The sequence below is a fragment of the Meles meles genome, chromosome 3 (assembly GCF_922984935.1).
Source record: "Meles meles chromosome 3, mMelMel3.1 paternal haplotype, whole genome shotgun sequence".
NCBI lineage: Eukaryota > Metazoa > Chordata > Mammalia > Carnivora > Mustelidae > Meles > Meles meles.
The window spans coordinates 92,698,578-92,725,295 of record NC_060068.1 but is presented as its reverse complement, the minus strand read 5'-3'; the positions used below and the strand labels follow the sequence as shown (position 1 = coordinate 92,725,295).

Sequence of the window (26,718 nt, the reverse complement as noted above, 5' to 3'; positions counted from 1 at the left end):
AAACCAATAGGGTAAGTGCTATACACACTGTTGTAAAGTGTATTTCATGGCTCACTGGGTTTTTCTGTCTTTAACTTTACAATATATGTAATTTGATTAAAAATTTTGGCTGGTCGGAATAAGGAGAAATAGAGGGAAATTGCTCTTAACGGAATCTCCAGTGTGCCTGGGATTATAGTTGAAGCAGAAATGAACATCTTTCTCCTTAGGAAGTTAAAGAAAGGCTTTGTTCCATTTTTACATTGGAGATCATCTGTTATTGTAACCTAGACACCTAAACCCACTCCAGATTCAAAAAGTGCCATTTATAAACACGCATGCCAAGTTTCGAATGCCTTTTTTAATGTTTGCATATAATTTGAAGCTTGCAATGCCAAAGTAAAATACAGTTTCCATTGTATTGCATTACCCACACTGCATGTGAGCTGCCTGTTTTCTCTGACATTGCCTGAATAGACAAAGCGTAGTTTGACTTGGTTCAAAAGAGGAATGTTTCTCGGCTCAACTGAAATGATTGCTAGGTAGAAGCTGCCAACTTCATTTTCCCCCTACAGAAATGTACATTTTTCCCTATTATAAAATGTACTTATAATAGAAATGAGACAGTTCCCCAGAGTGTGGTTATCCAGAGGTAATCTCAACCCAATCTGATTAGAGGCAAGTGGCTCATGCCTCGGAATGCTCCAGGGTATGATTATTTTATGATAACCATACTCTGTATCATGTCTTATTGATTAACTAATAAAGTGTCAGCATTTCTATTTAGAAGAAAAGCTGAGAAACCAGGGGAGGATTCTGGTTCTAGAAGGAAGTGATTCTTTTGAAGGACCCAAACTACCTCTTTTGTGCCAACTTTTCACAGTTTCGAGTGGAACATGAAAAGTCATCATGTGCCTATTTTCACATCACTTTGGCGATAAGATCATTCGTTGCTTTAATCTGATGTATTGATTTATATTTAAATGTACCATAAATTGTTGCCACTTTCTGTTGTGAGATGAGAATGTGTGAGAGCAGAATGACATTTCTTTAAAGAATGCTGCATTTTGTCCTCTCATCCAGATGACTTCATTGCACAGGTCCAGGGAAATATAGATAGAACCCGAAAAATATAGCAACCAGCTTGCCTATGGAAGCCATATGCTGGTAATATCAGCTAGCTTTGGAGTGAGAAGAGCATATGACTAGCAGGCAAGTATTTTGCAACTAGAATAGCTTTTGGACTATCACTAGGAATGCGTCCCATGGCGTACAAGTCCAACAACCAACGATATCCATATCTCTCCCAAAGGCTATGACTACATGTATATGAAAAAGGTGGGATAGAGAATTGAAGCAATTCTCTTACATGATTCAGTTCAACAACCTGTTTTGTCACAGTTACTTTATGTTTTCATTGTAAATATAAACCCTTATAACCCTGATCACTAAATTATTGCCTCAGTATTCCATTTTCTCTTACTATGCAGACACAGCTAATATATTCAAATTGAAAAATATTTCACAAGCAATAGTGTCCACTGTAGTTCTTGGTGATGTATCTTTTTGATGAAATTTCACTCTCTGAGAAGTATCATCTAGTCACTTCTTTAATCATTGGTCAAGAGGCACTGGGTGTTGGGGTCAGGAGATCTCTTTCACTCTTCAATCCATTTTCTGGCCTATACATTATCGATGCCACTCTAACAAAGATATACATAGGATTATCTTAATTTATTCATTCCTGCTTTAAGTATCCCACTCCTCACAGAGCCGGTGGTATTTTTATCTTCAAAATCCAAATCTGCTAGAATGGAATTTCTAATTTCCCAAAGAACATTTTACCAGAATCTCTATCTTTAAGATTTAGGTTTAGTATTTGTCACAGGAATCATCCAAACTATTTTCACAAGGACCTTAAGACTGATCAAACTGATTATTTAACACATATCTTCCTATTAATCTGATGTGGTTTCTCACCCTCTTAAAAACAGGATTTTACTGCTCACCTCCTTTTTTCTCCTATGATGGCACCGTTTTTTTCATCAGACCTTTGTTTATTTGTGTTTGTTTTTGCTAGACAGATACACTCCTTCTAAATTATCTTTGACCGTCTTGCACTGCAAGACATGAAGGCTCTGCCCCCTAAGTTCTCAAAATTAAGGGAACATGGAACTCCCAAAGACTGGTGATGACATTTGTCCTAAGAAGAGTTGTGCAGGAAGAGCTCCCCCAACTTTTTACCCTGGAGTGAAAAGCCAGCCACTCCGTTGGTTCTGATATTCTCAGATGTTAACAGATCCTCAAGGAGGATCAACATTGTTGAGTAATGATTGGTGTCTCCTGTTTTTTCTTCTGTTTTGCGCTTACTATGAAAGGGGAACCTCATTAAAATGAAGTGAGGAGGCCAGAAGGGGGAGCTCTCGTGCCCTACCTCTCCTTACCAAATGCAGAACTAACAGGAAGCGCAGCCCCCTCCAAGACCCAATGAGTACTACTTTCCTAGCCTGTAGAGGAAAGGTTTTCTCCTTGCCTGGCATCAGCCCATCCAATGAGAAACTGCTACAACTCGGCAGGTGAAAAACCACTACACTTCAAACTCCTAATTTACTCCAGTGGACTTTTTGTTTATAAGACCGCCTCCCCGCTCCTCCCTTTCTTCTATAAAAGAGTGTTCCTCTCCTTTGTTCTCTTGAGTTGCCTGTGGTTTTGACAAGGCTTGCTTGCATGTCCTAAATGACAATTCTTTGTCATTTGGCTGGCAAAACAACTGAGGTTTTTTTTTTAAACATTTAACATTTTTAACATCTTATTTATTTGACAGACAGATCACAAGTAGGCAGAGAGGCAGGCAGAGAGAAAGGGGGAAGGGAACCCGATGTGGGGCTCGATCCCAGGACCCTGAGATCATGACCTAAGCCGAAGGCAGAGACAACCCACTGAGCCACCCAGGTGCCCCAAAATAACTGAGTTTAATCTTTAAGATTAACCTAACCGAAGCTGTTCTGTTTTGGTTTGCATTTTTTTCGTTCCTTTGTTTCACAATGGCCAGTGGAAATAATTTAGGTATATGAACACATTTTAAGATGTGTGTCCTAACTCTTACCTTCTCATGTCTGTGTTTCTGGCTGTTCCTTTTGGGTATATAGTTCAGTAACTCCCACATTTAGTTAGCATAGGCTACATTACATTGCAGTAACACACAACTGTAAAGCTGAAGTGATTTATTTTTTACTCTAGAGGTGAGATTATTGGTCAGCAGGATAGGCTCTGCCCCACATAACCTCACTTTAGGACCGAGGCTATCAGGAACATTGCTGTGCCCTGGGGCAGTGGGAAAGACAGCTCTGGGGATTCCTGCATGGGTCAAGTGTCCTAGCTCAGAAGTGCTACACACTGACCAATACGATGCTCGTAGTCCATCTAACAAGGATTGTACCAGAGAGGACAGACAGTATAGAGCTATTATAGGTCTAGAGTAAGAGAGAGCTGGAGGTGCTTGGTGACTAGCATGAATGACTATCACATACCCTCAGGTAAAACACAGAGCAGGGTGCCTGGGCGGCTCAGTCACTTAAGTGACCGACTCTTGATTTTCAGTTCAGGTCATCAGCTCAGGGTGGTGGGATGGAGCCCCAAGTCAGGCTCTGTGCTCAGCAGGGAGTCTGCTTAAGATTCTCTCCCTCCTTCTCCCACTGCCCTACTCCCCACTCTAAGAAAAATAAATAAATAAATAAATCTTTTAAAAAAACAAAGCAAGAGAGCTACCTTTTTCCAGATGATGGAGGAGCTCATTAGCTCTTCTTCCCACATTACCTAATAAGTCCTTACCATACCTCAAAACCTCAGATTAAAGATACTGTCATCAAACTTTAAGGTTCAAGGGTAGATTTATTCATTTTCTATTGCTGCATGAAAAATTACAGCTAATTTAGTGGCTTAAGACAATCTATATTTATTATGGTAGTTTCCATGTATCAGAAGTCCATGTATGGGTTAGCTGGGTGTTACGCTCTGGGTCTCATCAGGCCGAAATCAAGGTGTCAGCAGGGGCTCAATGCCATCCCAGGCTTACAGTCTCACTGGTTGTTGGGTGAATTCAGTTCCTCATGGTTATTGGAGTAAAGTCCCTAGCTTCTTGGTGACTATTGGTCAGGGACAACTCTCAATTCCTAGCCGTCACACTCATGTTCTTTGCCATACCACATCTTCTAGAAGCAGTTCACAGCACAGTCACAGTTGTCTGCTTTTTCAAGGCCGGTAGGAGAAATCTCCTGGACTTCCTATCTCTCTGATATCTTTTAAGGGCTCTGCTGATTAGGTCAGGCCCACCTAAGATAATCTCTGTTGATTAACTCAAAGTCAACTAATTAGGGATCTTAATTACATCTACAAATCCCTGTTCCTTTAACATAATGTAATTACAACATAATATAGTGTATAAATGCCATTATATTTACAGGTTCTCTCACATCAAGTGGTAAGGGGATTATACAGGACAGATACACCACGGGATAGGAACCTTGGGGGCCATCTTAGAATTCTTCCAACATAGAGACATAGAGGGACCATATCTGTGCAATTAGAAGCCAGTCTTGCAAGCTGGTTGTGTTTGGGACCATCTTAATAGCTGGTTTTACAGAAAAATTTGTTGTTTTGTCCAGTGCATCAATATTTAAAACATAAAAGGAAAGAGAGAAAGAAGGAGGAAGGAAACTGATGTAAAATAACACCAAGGTGAGAGGACTATGAAGTGGTGAAGGATCCACACATAAATCATATCAGCCTCCCAAATGCTAAAAGTTCCAGTTTATTCCCAAGTGTCACACTGTTTTTTTAACACAGATAAATGTGGCATTCTTAGATGGCCCTTGGTGTATCTTATTGCATCTCCTTTTGTTTTGTTTTGTTTTTAAAGATTTTATCTATTTATTTGACAGACAGAGATCACAAGTAGGCAGAGAGGCAAGCAGAAGGAGAAGGGGAAGCAGGCTCCCCGCTGAGCAGAGAGCCCAATGCTGGGCTCAATTCCAGGACCCTGAGACCATGACCTGAGGTGAAGGCAGAGGCTTAACCCAATGAGCCACCCAGGGACCCCTGCATCTCCTTTTTGATACAGCATTTTTTTAAGGTTTCCTTTAAAGAAACTTCCTGCATTATTCTTACCTAGAGAGAAGCACATTGGTTGCTTTGCTTCTTGCTCAACTGCCTAAGATGGCTCATTATTCTATAATATGTGCAGTATTGCCCAGAAGTAATTTTCCTTTTATTTTTGCCCACAAGGTGGAAAATTAAGGTTGAAATACAACTTTATTTTTGCTTTTCCCAGAAGAGGTGACAGTGTAGTTTTTCCTTCCTGTTTTTTGACAAGCAGTGAAATATTATTTTGGCTACAACCATTGACTCCTTCATTCTATTTTGGCAAAAGTTTTAGGTAGAGAGTCTCCTGCCTTTGTTTATGCCCTAGAGGCCCATTCTAGGGCCTTGCAGGATGGAGGGGGGAATCCCCTTTCATAGCCTTCGTGACCTGGTTTTTCTGCCTGTTACCGCTCTCACATAGGCCTTCGCATTGCTGGTCTTCTTTTTCTAACTGGAGAGGCTGGTTCCCCATCTCCTCATAACATTTCTGCCCAGGAAATACCACTTTTTTGTGCTGAAGAAATGAGGAAGCTCTAACAAAGACTTGAATGTTGATGATTTCAATTTCTCTTTGGTCCTGAGTACGCACATACTAGTAGAAACATTGACCAAGAGAGACTCCACATGTTAAGAAATTTTATCTTGATTTCATTATTCTGTCCCCTATTAGTCCTTTTTAAATTTTTACAATGTGATAAAGTAAAGAATTTTAATAATGAAGAATTACGAGGATTTAGGCCCACTTTTATACATATCTTTTCCTCTAATTACATTTAACATCATTTCGTGACCAATACCAAAGGTGAACTAATTTGATGGGAAAGCATTATTTTTTCTTTCCAGCTAAGGAATATTTAAAGAGTCTATAAGGTCCTGAAGCTTCTACTCAATATTCATTCAGACCTGGATTTGAATTACTGTTCTGCCACTTCCTGAGTGTAAGTCTTATGCATATTATGTATTTCTCTGAGTCTCCATTTATTATCTGTAAAACAGGTATAATAAGCCCTAGCTCCTTAGGTCATGAATATTCAAAGATGGTAGTCCCATAAAAAATATATTACATCACCACCAAGTTAGGAATCCAAGGAATGGTCAAGTCATTTAATATAAAAAATATATAAATATAACACATTAACTGATTATTAGAGAAAACCCATGTGATATCTCAGCAGATGCAGAAAAGGCATTTGAAAAACTTGGACATTTAATCATGGTAAAAACTCTTAGCCAACTCTTAGGAAATTCCTTTATTTGATAAAGATACTTACCAAAAACCTAGAGTAAACATTTTTATTAATTAAATGTTAGAAGCATTCCTTAAATTTAAAATCAGTCCAAAGATAATAGTACTCATCTATTACCACTTTGTATTTAACATTAGACTGCAGTTACTAGTCAACACAGCAAGATATGAAAAAGAAAGAAAAGCATAAGGGTTGAAAAGCAAGAAACGGTGGTAGTATTTATGGAGGGTGTGACCACTTTGGAGAGAACCCCAAGGAACCTATATACATAATAAGAGAGTTTTTCAGGCTGGTTTGATTATATGATTAATATACTAAAACCAAAATTTTATTTGTATACTTGAGCAACAAACAATTGGAAAACATATTTTAAAAGATTTTCTTTTATAAAGAAACTAGAAATTAACCTAACAAAGGACTTCCCAGGTATGGGAAAGATTATAAAACTTGCTTAAAATCCTTACCCAGCATATATTTCATGGCCAATAACTATAATCACTAAGAATTATGCGCAGACCTTCAACTCCCTTGCATTTTCATTGCATGCTGGCCTGCTTAGCCAAAATCAGAGTCATAGCCAACACTCTCTCCACCCTAGTCCTGCACCTGTGCAACGGAGTGTGACTGGAGTAAAATAACACAAACGTGCCAGCTGGTTTCACTTTAAATTTAGGATTGCTAATCTTAACTGGGCCCTACTGCTTCCCTGAAACTGTGCTGTTTTGTTTTGGGTTTTTTTTTGTCCATTTCTATTCCCATTCTCCTATACCAATGTTTTCAAAATGGGTACATGAGCATGGAATCATCACTTAATCCAGCTGTTCCACTCCTAGGTAGACAGAAGAATTAAAAGCAGGTACTCAAATGGAAATTTGTACATCAGTATTCAGAGCAGCATGATTCCCAATTGCCAAAAGGTGGAAGCAACCTAAATGCCCATTGACAGATGAATGGATAAACTGAATGTGGTATTTATGCATAATGGAATGTGATTTTACTTTATACTTGATCTTAGCCAAAAGGCCAAGAAGTGATGGAATGTGATTTTACTTTAAAAAGACGTGAAATTCTGGGACACCTGGGTGGCTCAGTCAGTTAAGGATCTGCTCTTGGTTTAGGTCATGATTCCTGGGTCCTGGGATCAAGCCCCACATCAGGCTTCCTTTTCATTGGGGAGTCTGCTTCTCTCTCTCTCTCTCTCTTTCTCTCTCTCTCTCTCTCTCTCTCTTTCCCTCCCCATTACTTGCTCGATCTCTCTCAAATAAATAATCTCTGTCAAACAAATAAATAAAATCATAAAAAAGACTCAAATAAATAAATAAAACCTTTTAAAAAAATTAAAAATAAAAAGAAGTGAAATCTAACACAGGCTACAGCGTGGATAAACCTTGATAACATTATACTAAGTGACATAAGCCAGTCTTCACAAAAGGGCAAGTATTGTATGATTCCACTTAGTGGAGGTAAATGGAATAGTCATGTTCATAGAGACAGAAAGTAAAATGGTGGTCACCAGGGGCTGGAGGGAGGGAGGAATGGGGAATTGTTTAACAGATATAGTTAGAGTTTAGGAAGTTAGAGTTTAGGAAGGTGAAGGAGGTCTGGAGATGAATAGTAGAGAAGGTTGTACCACAATGTAAATCTGTTTCATGCCACTGATTGTACACTTGAAAGTGGTTAAAATGGTAAATTTTATATTACCTATATTTTACCACAGTTTTAAAAATACATACATATGTGGGGCACCTGGGTTGTGCAGTTGGTTAAGTGTCCCAACTCTTGTTTTGGCTCAGGTCATGATCTCAGAGTCATGAGATTAAGCCCCACGTCTGGCTCTGCTCTCACCACTTTGTTGGCTTAGAACTCTCCCTCCTCTTCCTCTGCCCCTCCCTGCCACTCTTTCTCCTCTTTCTCTGTCTTTCTCTCTCTCTCTGGAATACATAAATAAATCTTTTTTTAAAAATAAAAAAAAAAAAACCGTATGAAGGCTTCTTACGAAATACATGGTTGAAGCAGCAGTCACTTTGCAAATACACCCTTTCCCAAAACTAAAGTGCCGAAGAACCTCTGAGATCCAGGAGTCCCTTTTCACATTTGCTCTTCTCTTCTTTATGAAAAAAGTGTTTTTAATCATGCATCTCATCTATTATGAATATTGTTATGGTGCATGGCCCTGGTATGTAAGAAGCTAGATAAAGAAATAATTTGAAGTATTATTGTACATGTTGAGAAAATGAATGACTCATTGTTGGGAAATATTATTACAGTTCAGGTATATTCCAACTCTTTGCTTTTAATTAAACTGAACAAGAACTAATTGAGTTGTCAGCAGATAGATCATTAAAAATAATTTTTAATGATTGATATAAAATATTTATACAGATAATCGTTTGTTGAAATATAATTAATATACCATGTTGTATTAGTTTCAGGTGTACAACATATTGATTCCACAATTCTATGCATTACCCAGTACTCACCACAATAAGTGTAGTCACCATCTGTCACCACACATTATTACAATATTATTGACTATATTCTCTATGCTGTGCCTTGCATCTCTGTGACTTATTTATTTTATAATTGGAAGTTTATACTTCTTAATCCCCTTTATTTATTTTGCCCATCCCCCCCACCTATTTTCCCTCTAGCAACCACCAGTTTCCTCTCTGTATTTAAGAATGTTTTTGTTGGGGCACCTGGGTGGCTCAGTGGGTTAAAGCCTCTGCCTTCAGCTCAGGTCATGATCCCAGTGTCCTGGGATGGAGCCCTGCATCGGGCTCTCTGCTCGGCGGGGAGCCTGCTTCCCCCTCTCTCTCTTTGCCTGCCTCTCTTTCTAGTTGTGATCTCTATCAAATAAATAAAATCTTAAAAAAAAAAAAAAGAATGTTTTTGTTTCTTTGTTTGTTGTTGTTGTTCTTGTTTCAGATTTCCATATATAAGTGAAATCATATGGTATTTGTCTTTCTCTGTCTGACTTATTTCACTTACCATTATGCCCTCTAGGTCCATCCATGTTGTCACAAATGACAAGACCTCATTCTTTCTGATGTGTAATATTTCATTGTGTATATCTATTGATGGACACTTGGTTGTTTCCATACATTGGCTGTTTTAAATAATGCTGTAATAAGCAGAGAGATATATGTCTCTTCATGCATATTAGTGTTTTTGTTTTCTTCAGAGAAATACCCAGAAGTGGAATTACTGGATTATATGATATTTATATTTTTAATTTTTTAAGGAACCTCCATATTGTTTTGTATAGTTGCTACACCAATTTGCATTCCCACCAACAGTGTACAAGGGTTCCCCTTTTCTTCACATCTTCTCCAACAGTTGTTATTTCTTGTCTTTTTTTGATTTTAACCATTCTGACTGGTGTGAAGTGATAACTGATTGTGGTTTTGATTTGCATTTCCCTGATGATTAGTGATGTTGGGCATCTTTTTGTATCTGTTGGTCATCTGCAAGTCTTTCTTGGGAAAATGCCTATTCAGGTCCTCTGACCATTTTTTTTTTGTAAGATTTTATTTATTTATTTGACAGACAGAGATCACAAGTAGGCAGAGAGGCAGGCAGAGAGAGAGGAGGAAGCAGGCTTCCTGCTGAGCAGAGAGCCCGATGCGGGACTCGATCCCAGGACCCTGGGATCATGACCTGAGCCGAAGGCAGAGGCTTTAACCCACTGAGCCACCCAGGCACCCATGACCATTTTTTAAATTGGATCATAGATCTTAATATGTTTTGGATATCAACCCCTTACTGGATATATCATTTGCACATATCTCTTCCCACTCAATATGTTGTCTTTTTGTTTTGCTAATGGTTTCCTTCACTGTGCAAAAGCTTTTTAGTTTGGTATAGTCCCCAACAGTTTATTCTCTCAGTTATTCTTATATGAATCTTATATAAGAACTCTTTGCCTTTACTTAAACGGAACTGAAAACTATTTTTTGTAACAGATATAAAATATTTATAAAAATAATTTTCAGTAATAATCTTTGTGATTTTGATAAGTAACTCAGGAGTTTCAATAATTTCATAACTTTGCTTTAACAAAACTCCTCTTCCCAACTAGCTATAAGTGAATTTATATCTTATGCAATGATAAATTTATGGTGAAACATTTTAGATGTCACTTTAAAATGTATGAGGAGATAACATCTTTCAAAATTATTTTAGGAGGTATGCAAAGAAGAAATTTAGTGACTACTAAGTTAGTTGACTACTTGATATTTTTTCCTTTCTGTACAAAATGCCAGCTTTTCCCAGATTCTATCAGACAATGACCCTTCTTTCTCTTATACTGAGAAAATTGAAGCCGTCAAAAGAGAATATCCACAAACCATCCACTTCATGCACACACCTGCTAGCTTCTGCACCCACACCTCATCCCTCCTGTTCCTATAGATGAACCCCCCAAGCTATTAACTGAAGCTAAGCCCTCTCTTTGTACTCCAGGTCCCACCCCTTTTTGTCTCTTCCAGGGCATTGCTCTAGCCATTGGCCTGTCTATTGCGTTCCATTTTTTCTCCTTACTACAGAATCGTTCCTGTTAGTAAACAGAGAATCATTCCTGTTAGTAAACAGATATGCTCCTATTTCCTCTCATCTTAAATGTAAAAACAAAACCTGTTTGGGGCACCTGGATGGCTCAGTGGGTTAAGCCGCTGCCTTCAGCTCGGGTCATGATCTCAGGGTCCTGGGACCGAGTCCCGCATCAGGCTCTCTGCTCAGCGGGGAGCCTGCTTCCCTCTCTTTCTCTCTGCCTGCCTCTCTGCCTACTTGTGATCTCTCTCTGTCAAATAAATAAATAAAATCTTAAAAAACAAAACAAAACAAAACAAAAAAACCTATCTTGATTCACATTCCCTTTGAGTGACCACCCACTTAACCTCAAGCCCTTTATATATAATTTTGTAATTTATAGCAAAATTTCTTGAAAGAGTTATCTATTCTCAATTCTTTTCTCTCATTATTCACTCTTAGGTAGACCTGCTTTGGTGAGGCCCCATCCATTCCCACTGCTCTTTGTCAGTGCCACCAGTGGCCTTTGCTTTGCTACATCCAGTGGTCAGCTCTCAGGCCTCATCTTTGGTGTTTTGTTTTTTTTTTTAAGATTTTTTATTTATTTATTTGACCGAGATCCCAAGTAGGCAGAGAGGCAGGCTGGGGGGGGGGGGGGGGGGGGGAAGCAGGCTCCCTACTAAGCAGAGAGCCCAGTGCAGGGATTGATCCCAGGACCCTGTGACATGACCTGAGCTGAAGGCAGAGGCTTAACCCATTGAGCCACCCAGGCACCACTCTCAGGCCTCATCTTACTAGACCTGTCAGTAGCACTAGACCCATGAGACCTATCATTGAAATGGTTTTTTCACTTGACATCCAAGACCTCCTAATTCCCTAAAGTTGCTTTCTAGTCATTCCTTAGTCCCCTTTGCGGATTCCTCATCTTTTCAGCTTCTAGGACCTCTTCTCTTTTCTGTCTATGCAATCCCTAGTCATCTTATTCAATCTCTTGTCTTCAAATACCATCTTATCTGCTTGTTCCAAGTATCTTCTCTTTCCCTCCAGATCTCTTCTCCATTTCTCCATCCTGGTCTCTTCCTCAGGTGGTTGACTTGTCTGTACTTAATTGACATGCCACAATAAACTATTGTGCCTTCTCACTTCTAGTTGGTTGTGACCAATAGCAAGCTGTGGCAGCCTAGTCAGGGGAGAAAGAAGACTGATGTTTGGATATTTATTTCCGCAGCCTCTTCTTTGTGAGGACTCTTAACCAAGATAACTCCTCCCAAGGTAACCTTCTCCACCCAACTTTCTGTTTTCAAGTTCTTATAACACCTACCTCTCCTGTTCTTTTAGTATTTGGAACCCTTAGGGTGTTCAGCGATTCCTTGTATTTCTTTACACACTCACCTCTAATAGTCCCTTTGTAAATAACCCTCCTGACATATTCCTGATTTGAGTGTGCCATTGTTTTCTGTTGAGACACTGACCGGTGAGGTCTGTTCTGGTACAGATGACTTCCATATTTATAACTTTATTTGGAGTCTTCCTTCTGAACGCCAGTCTTCTGTATCTAGGCAACAGAGCACCTCCTCCAAGCCATCTAACAGAAATCTCAAACTTGCCATGTCCAGTATTGAGCTCCTGACATTCTTCCTCCAACCTATTCTTCCACCACTCTTCCCCATCATGGTAAATATGTCTGATGCTCAGACATATCTCTCAAGCTGATTGGTCCTGGCCTCCTCTCCCACCACCATCTGCTCTGTCAGCAAGTTCTCTTGGTGCTACCTTTCACTTCTCACCACTGGCTACTTCTCACCACCCCACTGCCACTACTCTGATCCAAGGCACCATCACATTTCATCTGGACTATTGTAGGAGCCTCATGGATGGCCTCCCTGCTTTCTCCATGCTTCATCGGTTCCAACATAGCAGCCAAGGCACTCTTGTTACACATAGTCAGATCACGTCCCTTCTGTGCTTATCAGCCCAGCCTCACCCTGATCTACATGAATGGGTCTCTGTCACCTTTCTGACCTCATTTATAATTCCTGCCTTTTCTCCACTCCAGCCATTGTGGACTCCTCAGAATTCTTTTTTTTTTTTTTTTTTTTAAAGATTTTATTTATTTATTTGACAGAGAGAGATCACAAGTAGGCAGAGAGGCAGGCAGAGAGAGAGGAGGAAGCAGGCTCCCCATGGAGCAGAGAGCCCGATGTGGGGCTCGATCCCAGGACCCTGAGATCATGACCTGAGCCGAAGGCAGCGGCTTAATCCACTGAGCCACCCAGGCGCCCCTCCTCAGAATTCTTTGAACAGACAGAATAAACCAGCCTAAACTTGTGGTCCCTCTGCTTGAGATGCTCTTCTCCTAGATAGTCACATAGCTGGTTTCCCCACTATTTTCTGAACTTTTATATATTTATTGCTTATTTATTATTTTACTTTTATTTATTCTTTTACTTATTTATTTTGTTTATTGTCTTCTCCCAACGAGAATATATGTTTTATGAGGGCAGGGATTTTTGCCCTTTGGAGTAATGTCCAGCATAAAGCAGCTGAATTTTCGATGAAATGAAAACATTTTAAAAAGACCTAAATAAGCCTCTGCCTTCAGCTCAGGTGGTGATTTCAAGGTCCTGGGGATCAAGCCCCACATCGGGCTCTCTGCTCAGCGGGGAGCCTGCTTCTCCCTCTCGCTGTCTCTGCCTGCCTCTCTGCCTACTTATAATCTCTCTCTGTCAAATATATAAATTAAATCTAAAAAAAAAAAGACCTAAATAAATGGAGATATACAGTTTTATTGGATAGGAAAACTCAATATTAGAAAGATGTCAGTTCTCCTCAAATTGATAAATTCACTGCAATTCCAATAAAAATCCCAGTGGAATTTTTCAAAGAACTTGACAATTCTAAACATATATTAATGAGCACAGCCTAAGAATAGTGAAGCACTCTTAAAGATTAAAGTGGGGAATCTGGGGCGCCTGGGTGGCTCAGTGGGTTAAAGCCTCTGCCTTCGGCTCAGGTCATGATCTCAGGGTCCTGGGATCGAGTCCCACATCGGGCTCTCTGCTCAGTAGGGAGCCTGCTTCCTCCTCTCTCTCTGCCTGCCTCTCTGCCTACCTGTGATCTCTGTCTGTCAAATAAATAAATAAAATCTTAAAAAAAAAAAAGTGGGGAATCTGCTCTTCCAGATAACACTTTGCCCTCAACTTATAGTAATTCAGACAAGGTAGTATTGATTCAGAACTAAACAAATGGGTAATAGAACAAAATAGAAAACCCTAAAGCAGACCTATGCTTATGGCAACTTAATATACTACAGAGGCAGCTCTGCAGTCATTGGAGGAGGGAAGGATAATTCAATAAATTGTCCTGGAACAGTTGAAGGATAATTCAATAAATTGTCCTGGAAGAAAAATGTACATGGGTCCCTACCTCACACCATACACAAAATTAATCCCAGATAAATTATGCTTAGATGTGTACGACAAAACTTCAACGTTTTTAGCAGAAAATAGATCATATCTTTATGGCTTTGAGGTAGAGGATCTGTTAAAAAAGACCAAAAAATTGCTAGCCGTGAAGAAAATACTGAAGTATTTTTGCATACATAAAAATCTGGGTACGTAAAAGTGAAGAACATTTGTTTATTAAGAGACACTGTAAAGCAAATGATTATTATCCAAAATATGTAAAGAACTCTTAGAAATCAATTAGAAAAATATAGATGTTCCAAAATGAAAATAAATGAAACCTTGAACAAGCTTTCACAGCAAAAACACAAATGACGATATTCATGATAATATACTTAATCTCTTTGGTAATCAGAAAAATTCAGATTTGCATTAAAAGTCACAGGATTTTTGTTTTAATTAAAAAGTGTCATAATAGGAAATGTGATTAGGAATATGGAGCAAATGCAATACACACTGCTGGTGGAAATATCACTTGGTACCCCCAGGGGGAAAATAGCGGGGTTTGGCCTCTAAATGTGAACATTCACTTGGGTACCAGGAGACCTGTATAGGAATGTTTGTAACAGCACTGTTTACAATAACAAAAATCAAACAACTCCCCTCAAAGAATTAAGATGCTAGAAACAACCCAGATGTCCATCAACTATGTGAATAAATTGTAGTATAATCATGATATAACATTTTAGAATAGTGGAAATGAATGAAACCCAGTTCCACTGGCTTTCTTTCCAGTCCTGTTGGCCCGTGTTCCTCCTCTCCTGTCAGGTTATGCAGCTTAGCTCAAGATAGAAGAGCCAGTTCTTCAAGTAACAGCATGGACTTTCAGTGTGAGCCCTTTTTCTGTCTCCTTAAACTCAGCTTCTGACTCATTTTGCCCAGCTTCACACTCCCTGGACCTCACCCCTAAATCAGGCTCAGTATGCGTGTGTGTATGTGTGTGTGTGTGTGTGCGCGCACACACATGCATGGTTAAGAGAGGATTTGTGAACAGAGTTAGGATTCTGACAGGAAGAAGAAAGAGGGCATGGACCTTGGGAGGCAGCCATTGTCCACTGCAGATCTTCCTGGACTTACAGTGGGGTTACATCCTGATAATCCCTTCAGAAGCTGAAAATACCCTAAGTTTAAAATGCGTTTAATACACCTAAGCAACCAAACATTATAGCTTAACCTACTTTAAACATACTCAGAACACTTTCAGTTGTTGGGCAAAACCATCTAACATGAAGCCTATTTTATAATGAAGTGTTGAGTATCTCGTGCAGCAGATGAAATACTGTACTGCAAGTGAAAAACAGGATGCTTGTATGGGTACAGAACTGTTGTCAGTTGTATCGTTGTTCTCCCCCGTGATCGCGTGGTTGCCTGGGACCGGCTGCTCACGGCAGCTGCCCAGCGTTAGGATTAGGAGAGAGAATGGTAGTGCATATTGCCGGCCTGGGAAAAGATAAAAATTAAATATTCAAAGTGCAGTTTCTACTAAATGTGTATAGCTTTCGGACCATTGTAAGGTTGAAAACTTGTGTCTGCCCTTCATAGGTCAGAGACCTGAAGCATTGGTTGACACCTCTTCCCTCTTGTCAGCTGCAGACTTCCTGAGGGGAGCGCCATGTTATCACCATCCGTGCATTCCCCCAGCACAGCACCTGGCACATCTCAAGGAGTCAAGAAATACTGAACCAAAGATGAGTCTAAGAAAGACCTCACTGGTCAGACCCAACAGAAACAGAAATCAGGTCAAGAGCCTCTTTGCCAGATCAACATGCTCACTGGGAAAGCTGGTAGCTGTAGATAAGGAAATGGGGAAGATGACAAATCAAGAAACAGAGGCATTTAGGACTTTCTTTGGCTAGCAAAACCAAAACGTACTGGTCAGAGGCACCAATTTACCAGAACAACAAAATGTCTAGTTTTGGACACTTGCTTTTTGATGCAAGCATCCTCAAGTCTTTAACAGTAACTCCACAGTGAGGTGATGTTTTCCGGATCTTGAAAGGAGCACAGCAGAAGCTTTTGTCCTCCATTTGCCAGGGCGGGGAACGTGACTTACCATTCAACTGGAACAGTATTTTTGGCAGCCGGGGCTTTCAGGAGCTTTTCTCAGCCATCCCCTACACCAGCCAGCCACTCACTGGACAGGCTGGGCTGACAGCACAATGCTTGGGCACCAGGCCCCCCGGCTCTGGTCTCCCTAGGTAGCCTTGGGTAATGTGATGACTAATGCATCATCCCAGTGTTTGAGGTGGTATGGAGGACTCAGACAAACCCCAAGTTTTCCTGACTTTTGGTCAAAAGTACCAAGACCTGGCCATTGTATTCCAGCCCTTCAAGAATAATTCTTCTCCTCCCTGCCTCCACACTGGGGTCACCTCCTGCAGTAATGTGCTCTGTGCTTTGCACAGGGGTTTTGCTGAGGAGCCAGGGAGCAGAATCCAGATGACATTTTGCTCACTAAACCTGGAGGGAGGGTTTGCATCCTGTACCTCTCTGGAGGAGGGAGCTCTTTTTTCTTATTAGAGGCAGCCACTGCTTGCCAAGCCTGGCCCTCGGCTGCCCAGGGGGGCGCCTTTACTTTATTGGCACAGAGATAAGTACTGCCTTCCCATCCTGTCCCTAGGAGGCACCCAAAAGCACTAGACAAATTTGTGATTGCTTCCTGCCCTAGCTTTTGCTGGGAATGAGACCATCTGCAGAAGGGCCATGATCATGGCCTATGCTCCCAGTCCTGCTCCTGAGAGTTTTGAATCTTCCTGATCACTGCCTATCTGTGAGCCTCATCTGCCCAGCCTGCTGGCTGCCTGTGCTCTGGCTCCTTGCCTGGCTGATTCCTGGCTCACAGCTTAGCCCCAAACTCCCATTTGTGCCCAGGCCCCTGCGTGGTTGCTGACACCATCCCTGGATGCTGACTCTGGGCTTCAAAACTTAAAGGCTTAGCACTAACAGTAGCCTCAGAGCCAGATAAGAAGGAATTGTTTTCCACTGAGTAAAGTATTTTCTGTCCAGCCCAATAGGACATCTTTGAACAGCCAGGCTTGACCCACTGGTGTGCGGTACCCATACCCCTGTTTACAGATGGCCTCGTAGATCCTTCTGTTCCAAGCACACCTCCTATCCCATTCTTCTGGTCCATGACCACAGAGTTCATTCCACTCTCATCTCTTATCACATGTATCTCTCTAGATTACAGATGATCTTTCTCAGTATTGTTTTCAGTAATATGCTCAAATTCCCACTAAAATCCTTCACATCTTGACCCATCGCCCAAGATTCCCCCAACCCGTGTCTCCCCCAGGAGTCACCCATCACACCACACACACACAAACACTGCATGCACATGCACATTCATGTATATGTGAGTGTGTGGACATGTGCACACATACGCACAGACCCACAGAGCCTGCTTTGGATTTAGGGTCCAGAGACTCTTTGGCTGCTGAAGCCATATACAGGATGAGTCAGGAGCCTGCAGAGAAAACCCGTGTTGTTACTGGAAGGACTAGCTGTCCCGTCCTGGAGCTGAGCTGTGTGACTTGCTGGGATAGGAATGCAGGCATAAAGAATCAGAAAGAAAGTCAGGAATGGGGAGGAATAAAAGATGAGGGAAATTAATCCTGTCAGAATCCTGGGAAAGAAGATCGCACTTTGAAAAGTTTATTTGGGGAGCACATGGGTGGCTGAGTTGGTTATGTGTCTGACTCTTGACTTTGGCTCAGGTCATGATCTCAGGGTCCTGGGACTGAGCCCCACATCAGGCTCCACACTCAGCAGAGTGTCTGCTTGAGGATTGTCTCCCTCTCCATCTGCCACCCCACCACTGCTCTCATGCTCTCTCTCTAAAAAAATAAATAAATAAAATAATAATAATAATAATAATAACTTTTTTAAAAAGAAAGGAAGGAAAGAAGGAAGGGAGGGAGGGAGAAGTGAAGGAAGGGAGGGAGAAAGGAAAGAAAGGAGGGAGGGAGGTAGGAAGGAGGGGAGAAAAATGCACTTGGGAGTGGCACCTGGGTGGCTCAGTTGGTTAAGCATCTGCCTTCCACTCAGGTCATGATCCCAGGGTTCTGGGATGGAGCCTCACATAGGGCTCCCAGCTCAGCAGGAATCCTGTTTCTCCCTCTCCCCCGCTTGTGTTCTCTCTGTCTCTCAAATGAATAAATAAAATCTTTTTTAAAAAGAGAGAGAGACAAGAAAAGAAAAAGAAAAATGTTTTGGGAGCCATCATGCCTCGGGCTCTTTTGCTCAGCTCTCCCCCATTTCTGACCAGAAACTATGAAGAATCCAGCTCCCCTTTCCCCCATAATTCATTCTGGCCATCTAGTCATTCCAACACAACTTCTGATCTGATTCCTGTAGTGTAAGTTCCAGGTGCATCAATCACCTCAGCTACAGAAAACTATTTTGTGCTGCACCCACAGCAGCTGGCCCTCTCCCACAGGGGGTCAGAGCATTCAGACTCCACCCCCTGCACCCTGGCTCCTATGAAATGTATTTGAGCGCCTCTGGGGCTGAGATCCCTTTTTGATGTTCCTTTCAGCTCTTCACACCACCTACCGTGATTCTGGGCACATATCACGCCATCAGTGCTTGTTAACTGATGGACAGATTGATCATAAGCACACATTCCATCACCTCTTATTGAGTGGTGTTTTTCAAAAAGTGCCGGGAGGATCCTTTGCACCAGAATCTCCTTGGGTGTTTTCTAAAATGCATGTGCTTGAACACCACCACGCACTGGCTATTTCAGAATTTCTGAGAGTGTAACTGTGGCAGCTGCCTTGTAGTGGATAGATGATGGCCACAAACTGACATTTCTGCCATCAAGAGACGGGTTCTATTTCTCCCCTCCTTGAAATTGGCCCATGGCTGCTGTGAACAACAAGCTGACACTCTGCCAGTTCCAGGCCCAAACTTGGTCTCTGGAAGGCCTGAACTATGTGAAGGGACCCTAAGACTACATGAAGAGGGGAAAGCCAGCTCTCCACTCATCCCCTCCAATTTGCCCAGCATGTGGGTGAAGCTCTTCAGGACCCTCTGGATGAGACCAGACACAAGCTGAAAACCAATGAATGACACCAGGTGATCACCTAGAGCAGAAGAATCAACCAGCTGATCCTTCCCAGAGTTCCTAACCCACAAAATTATGAAATGGAATAAGTTGGCTGTTGCTTTAAACCTCTGAGTTTTGTGATAACTTGTCACATGGTGATAAAGAATAAGAATATGCAGATGTCACAAATTCTCCAGGTTTTCCTGGTGTATCCTAGAATTTGAGTCATTGTTGTAAAGGGATCTGACATTTAATGAGTAAAATTTTATATTAAAGATGAGAAAATATAATTCACTTCACAATTTGTTACTTATATATCCTAAGGGAAGAATATATGGTAAAATAAAATCTCATCATTTATGTTGAACTCATTTTGTTTACTGAACAGTTCTGATCATAATACAAACAAGAGAGGGCCTCCAGCTCTCCTGAACTTTTCTAGACAATTCAATTGCCTCAGACAGTGTTAATAAACAATGTCATCCCAATGGAATAAAATACGGCTTTGGATTTAAAATGTAGTGAGTCCTGACAACATTTGGTTTGGATTGGACATGTTTCCTTAGTCTTTGCTTCTAGGCCAAAACTAAGAAGATTGGTGGGGGGGAGGGAGGGGAGGTTAGTCTCTTAGGAGTATATTTTAAATCTGAAGGTTGTGGGTTTCTTTCGGGTTTCATAATGAAACCTTTAGACTTGTAAGTCACATGACCAACCACTGCTTTAGCCAGAGTTTTGGATGAAAACCACAGGACCCTACAAACCCCACTGGGATTAGTGATTTTTGTTTTGATTTCTCAACAAAGCAATTTGGACAAATCTGCGAAATTTTTACAGACTCAGCAGAGATCGGTGTGAAACTCAGCATCTTCCTTGGATGCTTCAGCTGAGCTTCGGTGGGTTTGGACGGGTCCAGTGCTTAAAAATGGAACTCTAAAAGCATAAAACCACACAAGCCAAAAATATTTTCCAAAATGAGTTTAACTAACTGAAGCTGCTGGGATTTGTGCCCTCTCTGTGCCGACAAGTAAATGTGCCCCTTCCAACTCGATTCCCAACCTGCCTTCAAGCTCATTGGGTCGGCTGCGTCACGTGCCGAGCGGAGCTGTCGTTCTAGAACAGAACCCTGGCCTCTTCAGACACTCTTCAGAGGTGGCGGTGTGTTTCCCAAGATTCAGTAGTTTGAAGCCTGGCAAGAAATCAACCTCACCACCTATTTTTATTTTGTTCATCTGAAAAACAGAGTGTCCATATGGTGGCATCACTTGAGAATAACTGACAAATAAATACAGTCATCCTTAAAGCCAGTGGTTCCCAGACAGCCAGTCTGGCCCATGGCCGGGCTGCGTCAACACTGCTTGAGACCCTGGTGAAAAATACAGATTCCCAGGCAGCTCTCCAAGTCAGAATTTCTGGATGGGAGCCCAGGAATCTTTATTTTTAATGAGCTGTTCAGATGATTGTATACATCCAAGTTTAGGAAACACTTTGGTGTTGAAAAAATATGACACCCCAGCCCTGGCCAAGATGGAGTAACATGAATTGGATTTATCCTACTGCCTGAAACAACTAAAAAAAACGGCAACAAAATGTATAAAAGAATGGCTTTCTGATATGGGACGTCAGGCAGTCCGGGATGATGATCACTGAGAGGGCAAAAAATGATTTTCCAGATACCAGGAAGGGAGAGCTGGCGACGCTTGGTGCATGACAATCACATTTAGGGGATGAGGTTGTTAGGAGGTGATTTCATTGTACTCCATGAAGGATGCTTAGTCACTTCACAGAGGACTCCTCACAGAGTGGGGGTGGGCTGAATAACCTGAGAACCTTCCTTCCAGTGGAGATATTCAGCAGCACAGGTGCGCATATGCTGATGGAGACTAAGGCCAAGTAAGGAATGGGTTTGCAACACGCTTTTGTTTGTTTTAAAAATAGAGGTATTTACATATTACAGTATGCAAAACCTTTCTGTCAGAAACCTAAGAGAGTGGTACATTGGTTGTTCCTTTTTTTTTTTTTTTTTTAAGATTTTGTTTATCTACCTGACAGATCACAAGCAGGCAGAGAGGCAGGCAGAGAGAGGGGGAAGCAGGCTCCCCGCTGAGCAGAGAGCCCAATGTGGGGCTCGATCCCAGGACTCTGGGATCTTGACCTGAGCTGAAGGCAGAGGCTTTAACCCACTGAGCCACCCAGGCGCCCCCATTTGTTGTTTCTGAGGCATAAGCCTGACAAGCTGGGCTGAGGTGGGATGGAAACAAGTTTTACTGTATACTTTCTATACTGTTCAAGTATCTTTAAAATGATCGTGTATTTCACTTTAAATGAAAAATTAAAATAAATGAGTCATCCTAAGGATTTCTTTAAATATTTAACCAGGAGTATCCAGCTGGTTCAGGACATAGAGCATGTGACTCTTGATCTCGGGGTTGTGAGTTCAAGCCCCATGTTGCAGGTAGAGATTACTGAAGAGTAAGCAAACTTTAAAAAATAATAATAATAAAATCAATAAATATTTAACCAAATTTTATTTGATTTTCACAAAACACCTCTCCTATAACTCTTCAGGAAGATGTTTACCATGTAAAGCACTTGATATAATACACACCCATTCAGTAATTTATTCTATGTATCATTCACAATTTAGTTTGTCCTTATTCATCTGACATATACTACAATACTACACACCAAACAGTGACAGCAAATTACATCATTTATTGTGTTTCAACTTAATTTGAAAAACGAGTTGTTGCCATTGCCTTTTCATTTCCAAAATATAAGTTTAAAGTTATTTAATTGTTTTCGGGGTCTGGCACAGTCCCACACAATGCCCAGTGTTAATTATCTGGTCACATCCAGATTCCTGTGGTTGTTTCTAAAATCTACAAAGTATTCTATTTTAGACTCCCAAGGGTCCGAAGTGTAAGATGTTTGTATAAGGCCCGTGTTTGCTCTATGTGTGGGTACATGTAAGATAAAGAAAAGCTTCAGGCTCAGAATATATGTTTTTCCCTCAGGCAGGGCCACGGTCCTGAATGGATGTCCATGTTCAGGCCTCTGGATTATGGGGAGCCCTTCTTAAGGGGACCCCACACAACATTTCCTGTTATGCTTTTTCCACTCTTCTGAAGGGTAGGATATACATGTTTTCATTGTTAAAAGATATGAGCTATGTGAATTACCTAAAATTTTTCTTCTGCAGATTGTAAGGATTTGGGAAATTTAAAGAACTAAAAGGCCCAAAGAAGAGATTTAACCAAAGAACCAAAGTCAGAGAAAGTGAATTTGGGAATCTAAGTACCTGAGAAATCAAATCCATTCTTTCTGATATTCCATTGTTTTCTCTGCTCATGGATTCTCGCCACAGGACAAGCAAGGTCAGTTCCTTCTCTCTTAAATTCCTTCTCAAAAACAATGGGAGAGGAAGCAAAATATGGGTATGTTTGTGTTTGCTTGCATCAACATAAACACCAGGAACATACGTGAGAATCCCCTATAAGGGACAGGGCATGGGGGTGGAGAGGGACTGGAGTACACGGGGACAGACCTCTCAACATTTACTGTTTTTTTTTAATTGAAATATAGTCGACACACAGTGTTACAGTAGCTGCAGGTGTACAGCATAGTGATTCAATTTCTCTATACCTTGTGCTTTGCTCACCACAAGTGTAGCTGCCATCTGTCACCATACAGCGCTAGTACAATATCATTGACTACATCCCTATGCTGTACCTTTCATCCCGTGACGTGTTCATTCTATAACTGAAAGCCTGTGCCTCCAACTCCCTTTGACCCATTTCGCCCATCTCCACCACTCCCTTCCCTGCTGGCAGCCATCAGTTTGTTCCTATACTATATCGTGTCTGTTTCTGCTTGTGTGTGTGTGTGTGTGTGTGTGTGTGTGTGTGTGTGTGTGTGTTTTAGATTCTACATATAAGTGTAATCGTATGGTATTTGTCTTTGTCTTATTTCAGTTAGTATGTAGCCTCTAGGTCTATCCATGTTGTTGCAGATTGAAGATCTCACTCATTTTTATGACTGCGTGATATTCCATTGTATATATTTCGCATCTTCTTTATGCTTTCATCTATGGAGGGACACTTGGGCGCCTTCTGTATCTTAGCTGTTATAAATAATGCTGCAGTAAGCATGGGGGTGTATATATCTCCCTGAATTAATGTTTTCATTTTCTTTGGGTAAATAGCTGGTTGTGGAATTACTGGATCATATAGTATTTCTATTTTTTCATTTTTTGAGGAACCTCCATACTGTTTTTGACAGTGGCTGCACCAATTTACATTCTTATCAACAGTGCATGAGGGTTCCCTTTTTTCCACGTGCTCACCAATACTTGTTATTTGTCTTTTTGATTCTAGCCATTCTGACAGGAATAAGGAGATATCTCATTATGGTTTTGATTTGCATTTTCCTGATGATGAGTGACGTTGAGCATCTTTTCATGTGTCTACTGGCCATCTTCATCAACATATACATTTTTATAATGTTTTCATCTTGGACCATGTGAATACATCAGCTATTTTTTTTTTTTTTTTTTTTTAGATTTTACTTATTCATTTGACAGACAGAGATCACAAGCAGGCAGAGAGGCAGGCAGAAGGGTAGAAGCAGGCTCCCCGCTGAGCAGAGAGCCCGATGCGGGACTCGATCCCAGGACCCTGGGATCATGACCTGAGCCGAAGGCACATCAGCTATTTTTAAGATTTAAGCTAAAAAATATTTCTTGAAGCTTATCTCTTTCCATAAAACCTTTATATAACATGCCTAAGGCTAGGTTGAATGGACTGAATAAAATAAAACTGAATAAAAACAACAGGAAACTGGAGCTCAGTCTCCCCCTCCCCTTTCCTTTGCTTATCATTTTGGGTGAAAAAAGATCTCCAGTAATTATCTAAGTGATTTCCTTATGGCTTTTCCAGGGCTTAGATCAGATGAGTCTGTAGGTTCCTAGAACATTTTGAAAGATAAAAGACAAAATTCTACTTGGTGTAATTCTTCCTTTTGGAGACATTTTTGGGTATTCACTACAGAATCACCTGTGTAGGTGATTAACAGAAGTCAACAAAACAATGAGGATCCTGGAAAGAAAAAGAGATTGTGGGGTGTGTGTGCATGTGTGTGTGCGTGCATGCGCACGCGTGTGTGTGTGTATACACACACTCATGTACAGGGTGATGGGGAAGATGGCAGAGAAGTCCTGGAGGTATTTCCCAGTGTAAACATTAGAGGTTTAATTTTTGCAAAGCAGTTTTTTTTGCTGACTGTGTTTGGAAGTTGATAATATAATTCAGTTCTCCTCTGGGCATTGTGGGTATACTATGATTTTCTTGGTTGAAATGCCTCCCTTCCCACCCCAGAATAGTAGAAAGAGTGAATAATTTCATATTGGACACTTTCCCTTTTGGGGAATAATTTAAGCACTACCATATGTCTTCTTATTTTGTCCTTCTACTGTCTCTCACGAACCACTGGGCTTTGAAAATGCAAAAACAAAGCAAACACAAAGAAACACACGCATGCACGTGTCTGTGTGTGTGTGTGTATGTGTTTAAAAGCACTCTGTGGTGATTGTCCAACCACTGGGCCATGGTAATTATCCAGGAACGTGTTTGAAGATGTGCTTCACTGAAGGGGAGTGATAACAACCCTCAGAAACTGTTTAATCCCCAGGAACTAAAATTGGTCTGATGGTAGCTGCATAAGACGGGAAGGAATAATCATTGAAATTAGACCCAAGGAAGAAGGCGTGAAGTGTGCCTGCTCTTGGGGCGCCAGTGTCAGAAGCACTCAGGTCCAAGGCACGTACGTTTGACCTCAGATGAATTCTGGAGTGTTTTCCTGTAGAAGAGCTTGTTCTGAGTCACTCCTGGTGAATTGGTGTCTCTCTCTCACGTGGTGTGTGGCATGGTTGTCCCATGTCCACAGTGAGCTGCCAGATCTGCAGAAGCAGAGGCCTTTTTCTGAAGTGCCTAAATCAATCTAGAAATAATAGTCTGACTATGTGATTTTTCACAGTTCTTTGCCTTTTTCCTGCACTGAGGAGTTACGTAGCTAACTTTATTCACATCAAACAGCAATGGAGGTTAAAATGATCTCTGATTTGGAGCCAAACCATTGACTTGAAAAGTGCAGAGGTTCTTTAAGTATACTCAATTCGTGAGCGTCCAGCCAAGCAGATCATTTGGGAAGCCTCTTATCTCAGAAAGCTGATTAAATTATAAAATTATCAAGACATTTATTTCAAAGATACTGAGAAAAATCAGGGCGTTCTTGTCAGGTGCCTGAGGCACCTTTAAAACTTGACTCCAACATTCTTTAATATCTTCTCATCAAGAACAGGAGCCCCGGGGCGCCTGGGTGGCTCAGCGGGTTAAAGCCTCTGCCTGCAGCTCAGGTCATGATCCCAGGGTCCTGGGATCGAGCCCCGCATCGGGCTCTCTGCTTGGCTGGGAGCCTGCTTCCTCCTCTCTCTCTCTGCCTGCCTCTCTGCCTACTTGTAATCTCTATCTGTCAAATAAATAAATCTTTAAAAAAAAAAAAAAAAAAAAAGAACAGGAGCCCCTGTCCCTGCTCTTGAATCAGGATGGGCTAGTGTCTGGCTTTGAGCAATAAAGTGTGATAGTGTGGCTTCACTGTGTGACTTCTGAGGCGAGATTGGAAAAGGCCATGCCACTTCTACTTTTTCCTCCTGGGGTGCTTGCTCTGGAAGAATCTGGTCACCACACAAGGAGTCTGCCTCCCTTGAGAAAGTTTTGCTGGGCAGGCCTCTGGTCACAGGCTTGCTGAGCTTCCATTGGCTCCGGGCGGTGCGGATGGGCCATCTTGGAAACGTAGCCCTATTGAGCCTTTAGATGGTTGCCGTCCCTGCCAGTGTCTGACTGCAACATCAGGAGAAATTCCATGTGACAAATAAGCAGCTAAGCCCTTCCTGAATTTATAACCGACAAAATCCTTTTCTTAAAGTTGTTTTTTAACACACTGGTTTTGGTTTACACCATCAAGTTTTGGGTTGATTTGTTATTTAGTGCCAAGAGGAAGGAAGTTTCTCTCCTTTGACACACCTTCTTATTCCAGCTGCTTACGTTCACTTCTGAGCATTTACCCTGTGCTTGTGTTAGTCCATTTTTCCTTTGGTTCATCTTTTCATCCTCCACCTATATACACACACACAGCCACATGGCCACGGCCATTGGAATATGCACAAAATTGATCACTAAGCTCAGTTTTACTCTCTAATTCATTCAGTTCACACCACATTTTTCAGCCGAAAAACATGGGTCTGCAGGGATTAAGT

At 41.2% G+C, this 26,718-nt stretch overlaps 1 long non-coding RNA gene across 1 annotated transcript in view; it reads left to right on the top strand.

Moving 5' to 3' along the window:
• Positions 1 to 26,718, top strand: part of LOC123938104 — a 95,958-nt gene that overhangs the window by 35,421 nt on the left and 33,819 nt on the right. The window contains exon 3 of the long non-coding RNA XR_006817674.1: positions 22,609 to 22,787. This is a non-coding gene — a long non-coding RNA (uncharacterized LOC123938104). The remainder of the gene's footprint in view (positions 1 to 22,608; positions 22,788 to 26,718) is intronic.